General features: G+C 36.5%; 1 long non-coding RNA gene across 1 annotated transcript in view; it reads right to left on the bottom strand.

Annotated features, from left to right (window-relative positions):
- The window catches only part of LOC110402005, a 316,902-nt gene continuing 305,815 nt past the window's right edge, over positions 478-11,564 (bottom strand). The window contains exon 14 of the long non-coding RNA XR_002440755.1: positions 478-2,911. This is a non-coding gene — a long non-coding RNA (uncharacterized LOC110402005). The remainder of the gene's footprint in view (positions 2,912-11,564) is intronic.

Here is an 11,564-nt window from a genome sequence, read left to right as displayed (position 1 = left end):
AGAGGTTACACTGTGTATGCATAACACATCATTACCTTTTTCAGATGCACATTTTTGTATCTGGCTTGTTGCCGTTTGGAGTCCAGCTAGGTTATGAAGTTGTTAACTGCAGTTAGGTGGTCAAACTTACAGATTTTAATTTTCCTTACTAGGAAGATTGCAGTTATTATTTTTCTGCTTGACACAAATTTCTCATTTCTGTTAAGAAAACTTGTTGTGTTCTCCCTTTAAAAAAAAAAAGTAACTGTAAATGGGAGCACAATGTCAATGAGACAGACAAATATAGAATCACAGAATCACATAATTAGCTAGGTTGGAAAAGACCTACAAGATCATCCAGTCCAACCATCCACCTACGACCAATAAACCCACAAAACCATGTCTCTTAACACAACATCTAAACGAGATGTCATGAATTCCATATAAAAATGAAATGCCTTAAAGACAGCAGACCCTGAAAGTGAGTCAAGAACAGAATTCCAAATTAATATACTTAGTTTATTTGACACAGACTTGAGGTTTAACAAAAGGTAACACTAGTCTCTAATACCTCTGTTTGTATACACATCTGCTGATGTTATTTAATTAGTAGTAATGATCAGGATAATAATTAATCTGTCCAATGGCTCTGACACACATGCTGAAATTTTATTACTTGCAAATACCTAAAAATATTATTATTAATATTATTTTATAACATATATGTTTGTGTAATATATATTATAAATATATCATTTACATACATAAATAAAATGTATGGTTTTACCATTTAATTGGGCAAATTAAGAGAAACATACCTGTAGCTCTTTGGATTCTCTCAAGAGTGATGTGGAGGTAGAAAGCAAGTTACCTCTTATTTGATGTAGCCTTTCAAACAGGGGAATATTTCCCTCCATTCTTGTTTAATAGATTTTATGGCAAAGCCAGCTGCACATCCAAACCATTCACACACCTTTGGTCACTGAAACATTCTAGTTTACTAAATTATGCTACAAGTTTCTTATGGCTGCAATAAAAATGTTGCAGAAAATGATAAAACTGTGTGGATAACTGAATGTAAAGAGTAGTAGGCATTTCTTTAAAATACAGTCCCTCCAAAGAAAAGGACTGCTTGGCTGAAAAATAGTTTAAATGTTTCCAAATACTTCAACAGGATTTTTCTCACACTAAGTTCTGTTTAAGCAATTTACTCATGTAGTTCTTAGAGACAGGAAGCAATAAAGGCTTTCAAATGTATTTACTAAATATTCCTCTGCAACAAGAATGATTTATGGCTTGTTCACACATCATTTTTCAGAGGCAGCTGTATGAGCTGAAGACATTACCACCTCACCCACTCCCAGCTGCTTGCTCCTGCCTCCTGCCAAAGGTTACTGTGTCCTTAGGTCTGCCTGGGCTCTGATGCTCTTGCTCTTCCCCATCCTACTTCAGCCAGAATAAGACAGCAGCAGACCACCATTTAAGCTTCCTATCCTAGGCCAAACGCAGGCTCTTAGTGCTGAAAACCCTACGTAAGGAAACTTGAAGGAAATCACTGGCCTTTAACTGTGAGGTGGAGCTTCACAGTACCAATCAGTTATGAAAGGCAAATGAAATTGCTTCACATAAGACCTTGGGGTAGGAACTTAATGCCTGATTTTCTATATTAGTATCATTTTGTGATACAATACAACAGCAAAGGCTTTGAGAGTTGAGCAGATAAAGACTGTGTGTAAAGAAATATTGCTGCTGGCTTATGAAGAACAATTGGCATTGGACTAAACGATTTGTGGCTATTTTTCTGCCACTGAGTAACAAGAAAATAAAGCAGGATTATTTACAATGAACATACCTGTAAATTAGCATGTACGCTTTTCAAACTTTGCTGTTGCATGTGGTAACTAACAGGGTGTTTGGATAAATACACATTACATCCTATTTTTCTTTAAAAAACAAAAATGGACAAACTGTGCCAGGGAACATATGGTCTTGATTAACAGGAGATCCTTAATTAATATTAAATGAGGTATTCTGTTAATTTGCAACATGAAAGTGAAAATTATTGTACATAATTTTCACATGACAACAAAAACATTTGTAATCATGCCAAGTAACAGGATTAGAATTCAAACTGATTCTGATAAAAAAATGATTCAAAATCTAGAGGAAAAAAGAAGAAAAACCTCTTTAATAAAGAGAAGTGCAAAATCAGATGCATAAATACAAAAGAGAATAACCAGAGAGTCAGGGTTTTCCACATAAAAATATGAATATTTGAGTTGATAAGGGTCAGAAACAGTAGACCAATGTTTCTGGAATGCATTAGAATGATAAAGGACATGGAACCATCATCCTACTCTTCTGTCATTTGAAGGCCTCAGTGAAGCCCTGCAGCCCTGTATAGCAGAGACTATTATGAATTATTTCACCACAAACATACAGAATGTCCCTTGCGGTTTTTAAACAAAGCACTTGCTCTCCGTTATCTTTTATCAGAGATCTCTATGTTGCTTTCATCTGGACAGAAAGCACAAGCAAATTTGCATCCTTGATTATCTTAAACATTGCAAGTAAGAAGGTTTGGAAAATGACAATGAAAAGCTAAAATAACTGCTTAATCTTCAGAAGAAAAGACTGAAGAAGACCATGAGAACTTAAAAAAATTTAAAGAACTATCATAAAAAAAGAAAAATTTTCTATATTCTCTGCCCTATAATTTAAGACAATATTGATCTTTTTTCTTCAAAAAGAACTTAAGATACAAAAAATTCCTTCTACTTAAAAGGAGAAATAAATATGGAAGTGAGTTAATGAGGAAAGTTGAAGAATTTCCTTTATGATATTTTCAATTGCTTATTGACAAGTACGTGTCTCGAATGACCTTAAGTCATTGTTGAATAAGAAAATAGTCTAGATGATCTTCTAAGTTTCCCTGTAAAACAAACAAACACAAACATATATTAAATTTTATTTATTATTAATTAATAATAATTAATTTAATAGCATTATTATTTAAAATTCATAACCTGATAATGAAACAAAAGAGTAAGTGACTTAAATATTTTAAAAGATTTGCATAGAGTCACTAAGATTACAAAAAATATAATGAATTTGAATGGCTACAACTTCAGAATTGGTGAGGGTCTAGTTTAGATCATTACAGACAGAATTCCTCAAAAATAAAAATTATAAGTGAGGCTCCCAAGGGGAACTTTTAGTGGTTTTTTTGCCATGAGTGGTGCCTAGAAGAGCAAGGAAACTCAAATAAAATAAAAATATATGTTTGGAAAACACTTTAGGAATTCATACCAAAAGTTAATATAGAATTCTAAGACTGTTAAAATCTGCATGTGTTATAAAAGCCCTTGTAAAATGGATGTAATAGAATGTAAGCATCTGTTAAATAAATTTAGTAGTAATTCCAAAGGAATGTCATCATTATGCAGGTATTTTATGAAAGGCATGATATATGCATTATGTACTATAATACAATGCTCTGGAATGATAACACAAACCATACAGAGTTGGGCCAAAAAGAAATATACCTTCTCAAGGTGGCTGTAAACAAGCTATTGACCCAAATGCAATGGTAATCCAGACACTGGCACAAGAAGCATACTGATAAATGATGTCCTTGTAGACTCTCTTTCTTTGTAAATAACAAGGTGTAAGTAGTGGAAGAACTATTTAAAAAAAAATTATTCAGTATATCTGAATATATATATGTTGCGGTAAGAGCATGAACAAAGCATGTTTACCACACAGTTAGAGGACAATTACAAAACCATGGGGAATCCTTCCAGTGCTTTTTTAATTTTTTTCCCAGTTACATTTTTTCCCCCTCCTATCCCATAACATGTAATGAACACAAAATTACTAGAAGATGCAAGTTATAAGGCTCCAGCTATTTATTTATTTTTGTATGGTAGTGTCCATGTGCTCATACAACTGGAGAAGGGATTATATATTGTGACTTTTTGGTTCAGTTCAGTTTATTCATCTTCCTTCCAAGAATGATAGCTCTGTTTACTGAGAAACTGGTTATATCTGATTTGATATAACCATTTGAAAAGCGAATAACAAAACTGAAGCCAGATGAGATCAATATTGATAATTAAATTATTGTATAATATGACATATACTTTTTTTTCCAAATAAATCTTACTTCTCAGAGTGCATTAGGTCACATTTAACTTAACAGGTAGAAGATGGATTTGTTAATATCTCAGTGTCTGTAGTTGTTGAATTAAGTTTGCTAGGGGTAGTCCACTTCTAGAAAACCTCATCTTTTAACAGGTGGTAAACTTAAAGGACTAGGACTTAATCTTTTTCTAAAATCATAGTAGCTAGTTAATACTTTGATACTTTCAATCCTCTTTGCAGCCCCTGTACTTAGGAAAAGCAAGATCAGTTGCTTTTCTGGTGTAAACAAACCAGGTACTCATCTTACTATTTCAAAGCAAAAACAGAAATGTGTTTTGATTTTCTTTATTTTGAGATACGTAACTTAACAGAACAGAAACAAAGCAGTAGCACTAGGCAGCAAAATACCTATCTTCTATGTCATTTAGAATTTTATCCTAAGATTACTAAACTGAGCTAGTTACTCAGTATCATTTTTTTATTGAGGATTTAATTTTAGTCAAAGCAACTGTATAAGATTTACACTATCTGAAAAAATAATTCATTATCCTTTGATGACTAAAAATCTCAAATGAGATTTTTACAGGGCTAGAAGAAACCTATAAAAGATAATTAATTAATTTATTAATGATAGACACTTAACCTTAGGGTGTATAGTTGTATCATATGGCAGATATACTACTGTATTACAGTTTCTAGCTGAAAAATAGGAAAAATAATGTAAGCAGAGCAAATTGACACAAGCTGTAAATGTTGGAAAAATGTTACAAACATTTCACACTCTGTCACAAATTGACCTGTAATGTTTATTGACACATAAATACTGTAAGATACATTTAAATCTAAAAGGTTTACTTGGCTCCTTTTGTGTGTTTGCCTGTGATAAGAGCTTTTTGCATCTTTCTCTGCTTTCCCTCTTCTCATCCCAGTGGCCAAATATTACATTTTGCATGATCGGATCTCAAAATTTCAGCTTGCTAGAAACGGCTTAATCACAATCTACAATTTTAATGGAATTACACTACCATTTACAGCTAACAATGTATGTGGTTGTTAATTAGGATGCTTGTAAACAGTGGAAGCAGACATCTACATCATCAGTGTGAAGTGGATCAGATCAGTACTTACATACTAAACATGTATACATAAACATACAAAAGTATATATTTGTTTCCCAGTGGTTGGTACTGGGTCTAAGCCTGTTTTAACTTTTTGATTGGTGACATGCATGAATGGATAGAATCCACACTAAGAAAGTCTGTTGATGATACAAAGCTGGGAGGAGCAGCTAACACACCAGTAAGCTGTGCTGCCATTCAACGAGACCTAGGCAAGCTGGAGAGTTGGGGAGAGAGGAACATTATGCGGTTCAATAAGGGCAAGTGTAGAGCCCTATACCTGGAGAGGAATAACTGCACATCTCAGTACAGGTTAGGGGCTGACCTACTGGAGAGGAGCTCTGCAGAGAAGGACCTGGATGTCCTGGAGAGCAATTAGTTGGCCATGAGCCAGTATAATGTTTTTGTGGCCAAGATGGCCAGTGGTATGCTGAGGTGCATTAAGAAGAGCATGGCCAGAAGGTCAAGGGAGGTGATCCTCTCTCTCTACTCTGCCGTGGTGAGGCCACATCTGGAATACTGTGTCCAGTTCTGGGCTCCTCTGTTCAAGAAAGACAGGGTTCTCCAAGAGAGACTCCAGAAGACGGTGACAAAGGTGATGAGGAGTCTGGAGCATCTCCCTTGTGTTGAAAAGCTGTGAGAGACCTGGGACTGTTCATCTTGGAGAAGACTGAGGGAGAATCTTATCAATGCTTATAAATACCTAAAAGGTGATTGTGAGTCAAGTGAAATGGGCCAGACTGTTTTCAGTGGTGCCAAGCAACAGGACAAGGGGCAATGAGCACAAGCTGGAATACAGGAAATTCCAACTCCAGAGGTCCCTTCAAACCACTACAATTCTGTGCTTCTGTGATATCTTTGAATCCACTAACAACACTAAAATATTATTGGTAATAAAATAAATATTAATAATATACGACATCTTAAATCATAGATCTTCATTGAATTAGATTCTACTCATATGTTTAGTTCCTCAGAATCAGAAGTCTGAACTCTGTATACAAGTATAAAAATATCAAGACTGAAATATGAATGCAATTACAGTCACAGTAAAGACCAAAGAGATAGTTGACTAAAATAGTTGTCAACGGTTTACAGGCGTTAGGCCCAAATCCATGACGAAGGGGACGGGGGATCCACGGGCCCGTGTCCCGGGAAAAGGGGAAAAGCATAGGGAGACGGCCCTGAGAGCAAAGAACAGCGGCAACAAGCTGAGGAGAAACAAACTAATTTACTAAATAAGATATCGGAATGCAAAACAACACACTATAGTACAATATAATTACAATTTAAGCTGATAAATCCAATACAGAGAGAGAGAATGTCCCAAAATCAAGGTAGGCCTTACTCTACTACCGACGATAAGGCGGCTGGAGAGCGAGATGCTGCCAGGACGAGAGACGGCGGAAAAAGGGACGAGGTCTCGTGATCTGCAAGTTTTTATACTGCGAGCTTTTATCTTTTCCCTCCGGCTGGAAAATGGTAACAGAGGAGCAAAGTACCGTGGGGACTGTAGTAGTCCTTCTCTTCTGAGAACCAGGTACATTCACTACATGATGTTATGATGTGGAGTACCAATAACCGAAAATCATAAAACCATGACAATAGTGTATCTAGCCATACTGAATAGTTCAAGAGTGCACTCTTCTCAGCTGAAGCTTACTAAAAGCAGGTGGAAAAGCTGTTCTTCTGCTGGCTGTTCCATGTGTGCTCTGCAGTTAAAGAATTTGAGTTTGCAGAACTATCTTCTCTCAGAAGAGATAAATCCATCTTGAAAAATCACTTAGATAAGTTAATTTCTCCAAACACTAAATATGAGAAAATCGGCAGAGGAGAAACAGACTGGAGGAAAATAAAGGCAGAATGAACAACCCTCATAGTCAGTAAAACTTCAAGGGACATAAGCCCATAAGCCCCCAGCAGTGAGGATTTTCAATAGAGTATTCTCCTATTCTCCTATAAAAGTGGTGCAGCATGCTTTTCATTGTCTACCACTAAATTCTATGCTGTCTTTTTTAAAAAAACTATTCAACCTCTTCTTTAGCAGAAGGAGTAAAATCTTTGTCTCTCCATTTGTTACAGCGGTTATCTTACTGAAGGGAAAAAAAGGCCCCCAAAACAATTAAAATACAGAAAACATGTAAATCTTCTGTATACAGTACAGGAAAAGTATGAACAATGAATCAAGAATGTTCCAAACCAGAGACAGACTTTATTTTATAGTACTTCAGAGTATTTCACAGTATGGAAGATGATTAACAGCATGTTAAGTAATGAGAAGTGCCATCAATTACTTTACATCCTGTATGTAAACACTCAGCAGAATTGATGTCTGAACAAAAAACCAGCAAGATTACAAATGAGCATTTGTATCAAATTCAGTGTGCTTTCCAGTCACACAATCATTTGTTTTAATTTTGGTTTGATGGGAAAGACTCAAACTCCTTTTTTACTTTATTATTTTTACTATTATTATTTTCTTAAAACCAAATTTCTTACTGTCCCCAGAAATATCCTCTCTTTTTCTTCAGATTAATAAAATTTATAATTATTTTACTGATTTCTAAGTGGATGCCTTGAAAATCATTTTTTATTACATTCTGCTGGGTTTACCTTAGTAATTTGAATTATTAGAGACGGGATAGGGTACATCTACGCTTTCTGCTAGCACATACACATAAGGAACATTAAACTAATTCTAAAAGCCAGAAAATATTTCTTTTAAACACTGTGTGATTAATAATCTTCGGGAATGAGATCAAGCTATTGACAATATTGAAACCAAGAATTTGAATAAAGAATAGATATTGTTGGGGATAATGAGAACATTCAAATTTTTAAAAATAACATATAGTAAAAAAGCAGGAAAAGATACATATTCTAACAGTTTTTCTCATAACCAAAATACTTTTTGACAGGTGTTAAGAGGTGTAGCGATAAGCAGGACTAACGCAATGGAAACAGCATTACAAAAGGTGGAAGGAAAATACAGCGCTCACCCGGATCGGAAGATTTGGGGCTCGCAGGAAAAGGCTCCCACCAACGAAGGATCTCCAGGCAGAGATCCTTCCTCAGGGGCAGTCAGCCCTTAAATGAGGCCTAAGAGGGGTGGAGCCTGGTTGCACAGGTGAATTGCCTTCACCTGTGCTCCCAGGGCTGACTGGGTCTTTCCTCCAGGTGCTCAATCAGTGGTTCAGGCCATGACTCAGCAGTTCCCATACAAGAGGGAATTGCTGTAATTACTCATTTTGAAGTTTCAAGAAATTTCTGTTTTTTTTCTGATAAATGAGCACAGAGTACTATTAGAGATTCCACTCAGGGCTAGAGACATTTCTTCTGCGAAATGTTGGTGTTACACTCCTCTTCAGACTTCATCTTTTAACTCTACCTCTCAAAGGGTGACAGTATACATAAAGAACAAACAAGCACGCTTCTAAATATGGTACCAATGAGCAACGGTGACCAACGTACAATTAGGGAAAATTTTTAGTCATGATTCTGGCTGATGAATTAGTTCTTTGGCACCTGTCATGGCACGACAATTAATAGACCCTAAAGAACTGGGATCCCACCCCAGGGAGAGACACAATCACAAACGTAGAGATTCAACTCGTTGTAGATTCAACTCCCATTTACTGGAACTTTCACACTGTCTTTTATACCAGTACAGCTGCTGTGCATGCCCAATCACACCCGAGTCACGCGCTCAAGCGCCCACCCCCTCACCCCCCCACCCCCCCTTTAGTCCGCCTAGCACGAGGCATTACGGCATTACATATCAGCAAGCACGCACCTTACTGTGATTGCTCAACCGGACACCCTTCCTTTTGTTCACCGTGCTGATCAGCACGCATCCCCCTACCGCTTTTACCTGCCTCAGGCATCTACACAGATTCGTTTTTCTTTTTGTTACTATACAGATTGTTGTGGATGGAGTGTGTCTTAAAAAGTTTGAATTAGAACCACTAACCTTTTTCAATCTAATTTACAAGAACTACTAGAAAGGAGGGACTTTTCATCCATGCAATTCTCAAATACATACACAGGAAAAATCTGCTAATAATCCATGTTCAAGCATTTCATGCTAAGACAGTACATCTCAGATAGGAATGAAGTAACATTCATGAAGGAAGGTTATTCTGCTCTGATACTTCATATAAACCTACTGTCTGCTCTACTGTAATGATCCTATGGTCTAATCTCCAGAAATGATCTGCCCCGATAAGTATGTAAATTCCAATTCTTTCAAACCCTGATCCTCACCCTGAAATGGTTAACTCTTACATATTTAGGACGATCATAAATTATTGATTCCAAGCAACAGAAATCATTTCTGTGGCTCAAATGGACAAGTAAATAATAAAGACTATATCTGCATATACAGAAGATAGTCTGAAGTATAGGTTTTTCATGTCAGTTTCAGTTTCAGACACTGACATTTGTTTTGAACTTGCTGGAATATATACTTTTTTAAATATACATATTTTCACTGAAATATGTTGTTTTAGGAAAAACAAGCTATAGTGCTACTTCATATATTTTATTCTGAGCTATATTTGCAAAGTTCTTTATGAATAAATGTAAAACAAGAAGGCAATTCTATGCTCCTCGGCATGCATTTCTAGTCTATATTTCAAACACAAAAATATTCACAGATTCTATTAAATTTCACTGGAGATATGGGAATAGATTAAGTAAAGGTCATTCAATAAAAATAAGACATTCACACTAATAGAACAAAAGAACTATGACAGCAGAAGACAATCAACATTACAATGAGAACAACTCCGAAGCACAGAAAAAAAAACCACACTCATGATAAAAGTCCAACTGGCACACAACTATAGAGATTGAACAGGTCATCAGTGGCCAAAATTACTCAGAAAAACAGTAATCTACACAAATGAACAAACCTGGAAACTGTCAACAAACTATAGCATTTCTGCCAAGACTGAACTATCCACATAACACAGCAGTAAAATGTCTTTGCAAATATGCTGAGAAAAGTATTATACAGTATTTTTACAACTGTTGTAAATAGACAATGCCATAACTTGGAAAAAAAAATCATCCTCTGCTCCTTTCACACTTAATATGGAATAGTAACAGAATGGGGAAGTGTGCAAGTGCCACTAAAGGCTGTTCGATTAATTCCATATGTAGGTCCACATTCTGATCTGAATTAATAGACAAATAGAAAATTATATGCCTCTGTTTCATCTTCTTTAAATATCCTGGTTTCTGACTACACATATATATAAATATATGAATTATAGAATAGCTTGGGTTGGAAAGGATCTTAAAGGTCATATTGTTCCAGTCCCCTTGTAGAGGGCAGAGTTGCAACCCCCTTAATCAGGCTGCCCAGGGCCCCATCCAACCTGGCATTGAAGGCCTCTGGAGATGTGGCACCCACAACTTCCCTGAGCAACCTGTTCCAATGTCTTAACATCACATCACAGCCTCTGAGTAAAGAATTTACTTCTAATATCTAATCTAAATCTCCTTCTAGTTTAAAACAATTCTCCCTTGTCCTATCTCTATTGGATCATGTAAAAAGTCAGTCTCCCTCTTGTTTATAAGCTCCCGTCAAGTACTAGAAGGCTGAATGAGGTCTCCTGGAGCCTTCTCTTCTTCAAGCAGAACAATCCCAGCTCCTTCAACCATTCTCCTTGCAGAAGTGCTCCAGCCCCCAGATAATCCTCGTGACCCTCTTCTGGACCCACTCCAACGGCTCCATGAAAACACTCTGATTAATTAATTCAGAACATAATTTTCTTGGAAGACTTATTTCTACCAAAATTTCATTATACATGTGGATTTTAATAATCCTCATTTCTTTGGTCCACAGTACCTGAAAAATGTTACTTGGGAAAAACACAGTTATGGTGGAGTAATAAGCACTGCTAGGGTGAGGCAGCCAACTCCACACCTCAAGACTGCCTCCACCAAAAAGGAAAGAGTGATTATCATAGGTGACTACCTTCTTAGGGAACAGAGGGCCCCATATGTCAGCCCAACCCTAGCCATAAAGAAGTCTGCTGCCTCACTGGGGTCTGGGTCAGGGACATTTCTAGGAAACTTCCCAGTCTGATTCTCCCCTCTGATTATTATCTTTTATTGATAGTTCAGACTGACAGCAATGAAGTTGCTGAGGGAAGCCTGAGGATTGTCAAAAAGGACCTCAGGGGACTGGGACTGTTAGTGGACAGGGTGAGCGTATAAGGTTGTATTTTATTCAATCCCTTCAGTGGCAGAGAGGGATACTAAGGAAAACTCATCTCATAAACACATGTCTGAGAGGCTGGTGCAATTGTAATTATT

This window comes from Numida meleagris, chromosome 6 (genome assembly GCF_002078875.1).
Source record: "Numida meleagris isolate 19003 breed g44 Domestic line chromosome 6, NumMel1.0, whole genome shotgun sequence".
NCBI classification, from domain to species: Eukaryota; Metazoa; Chordata; class Aves; order Galliformes; family Numididae; genus Numida; species Numida meleagris.
Note: the sequence above shows the minus strand (reverse complement) of the source record. Positions and strands in the feature narration are given on the sequence as shown.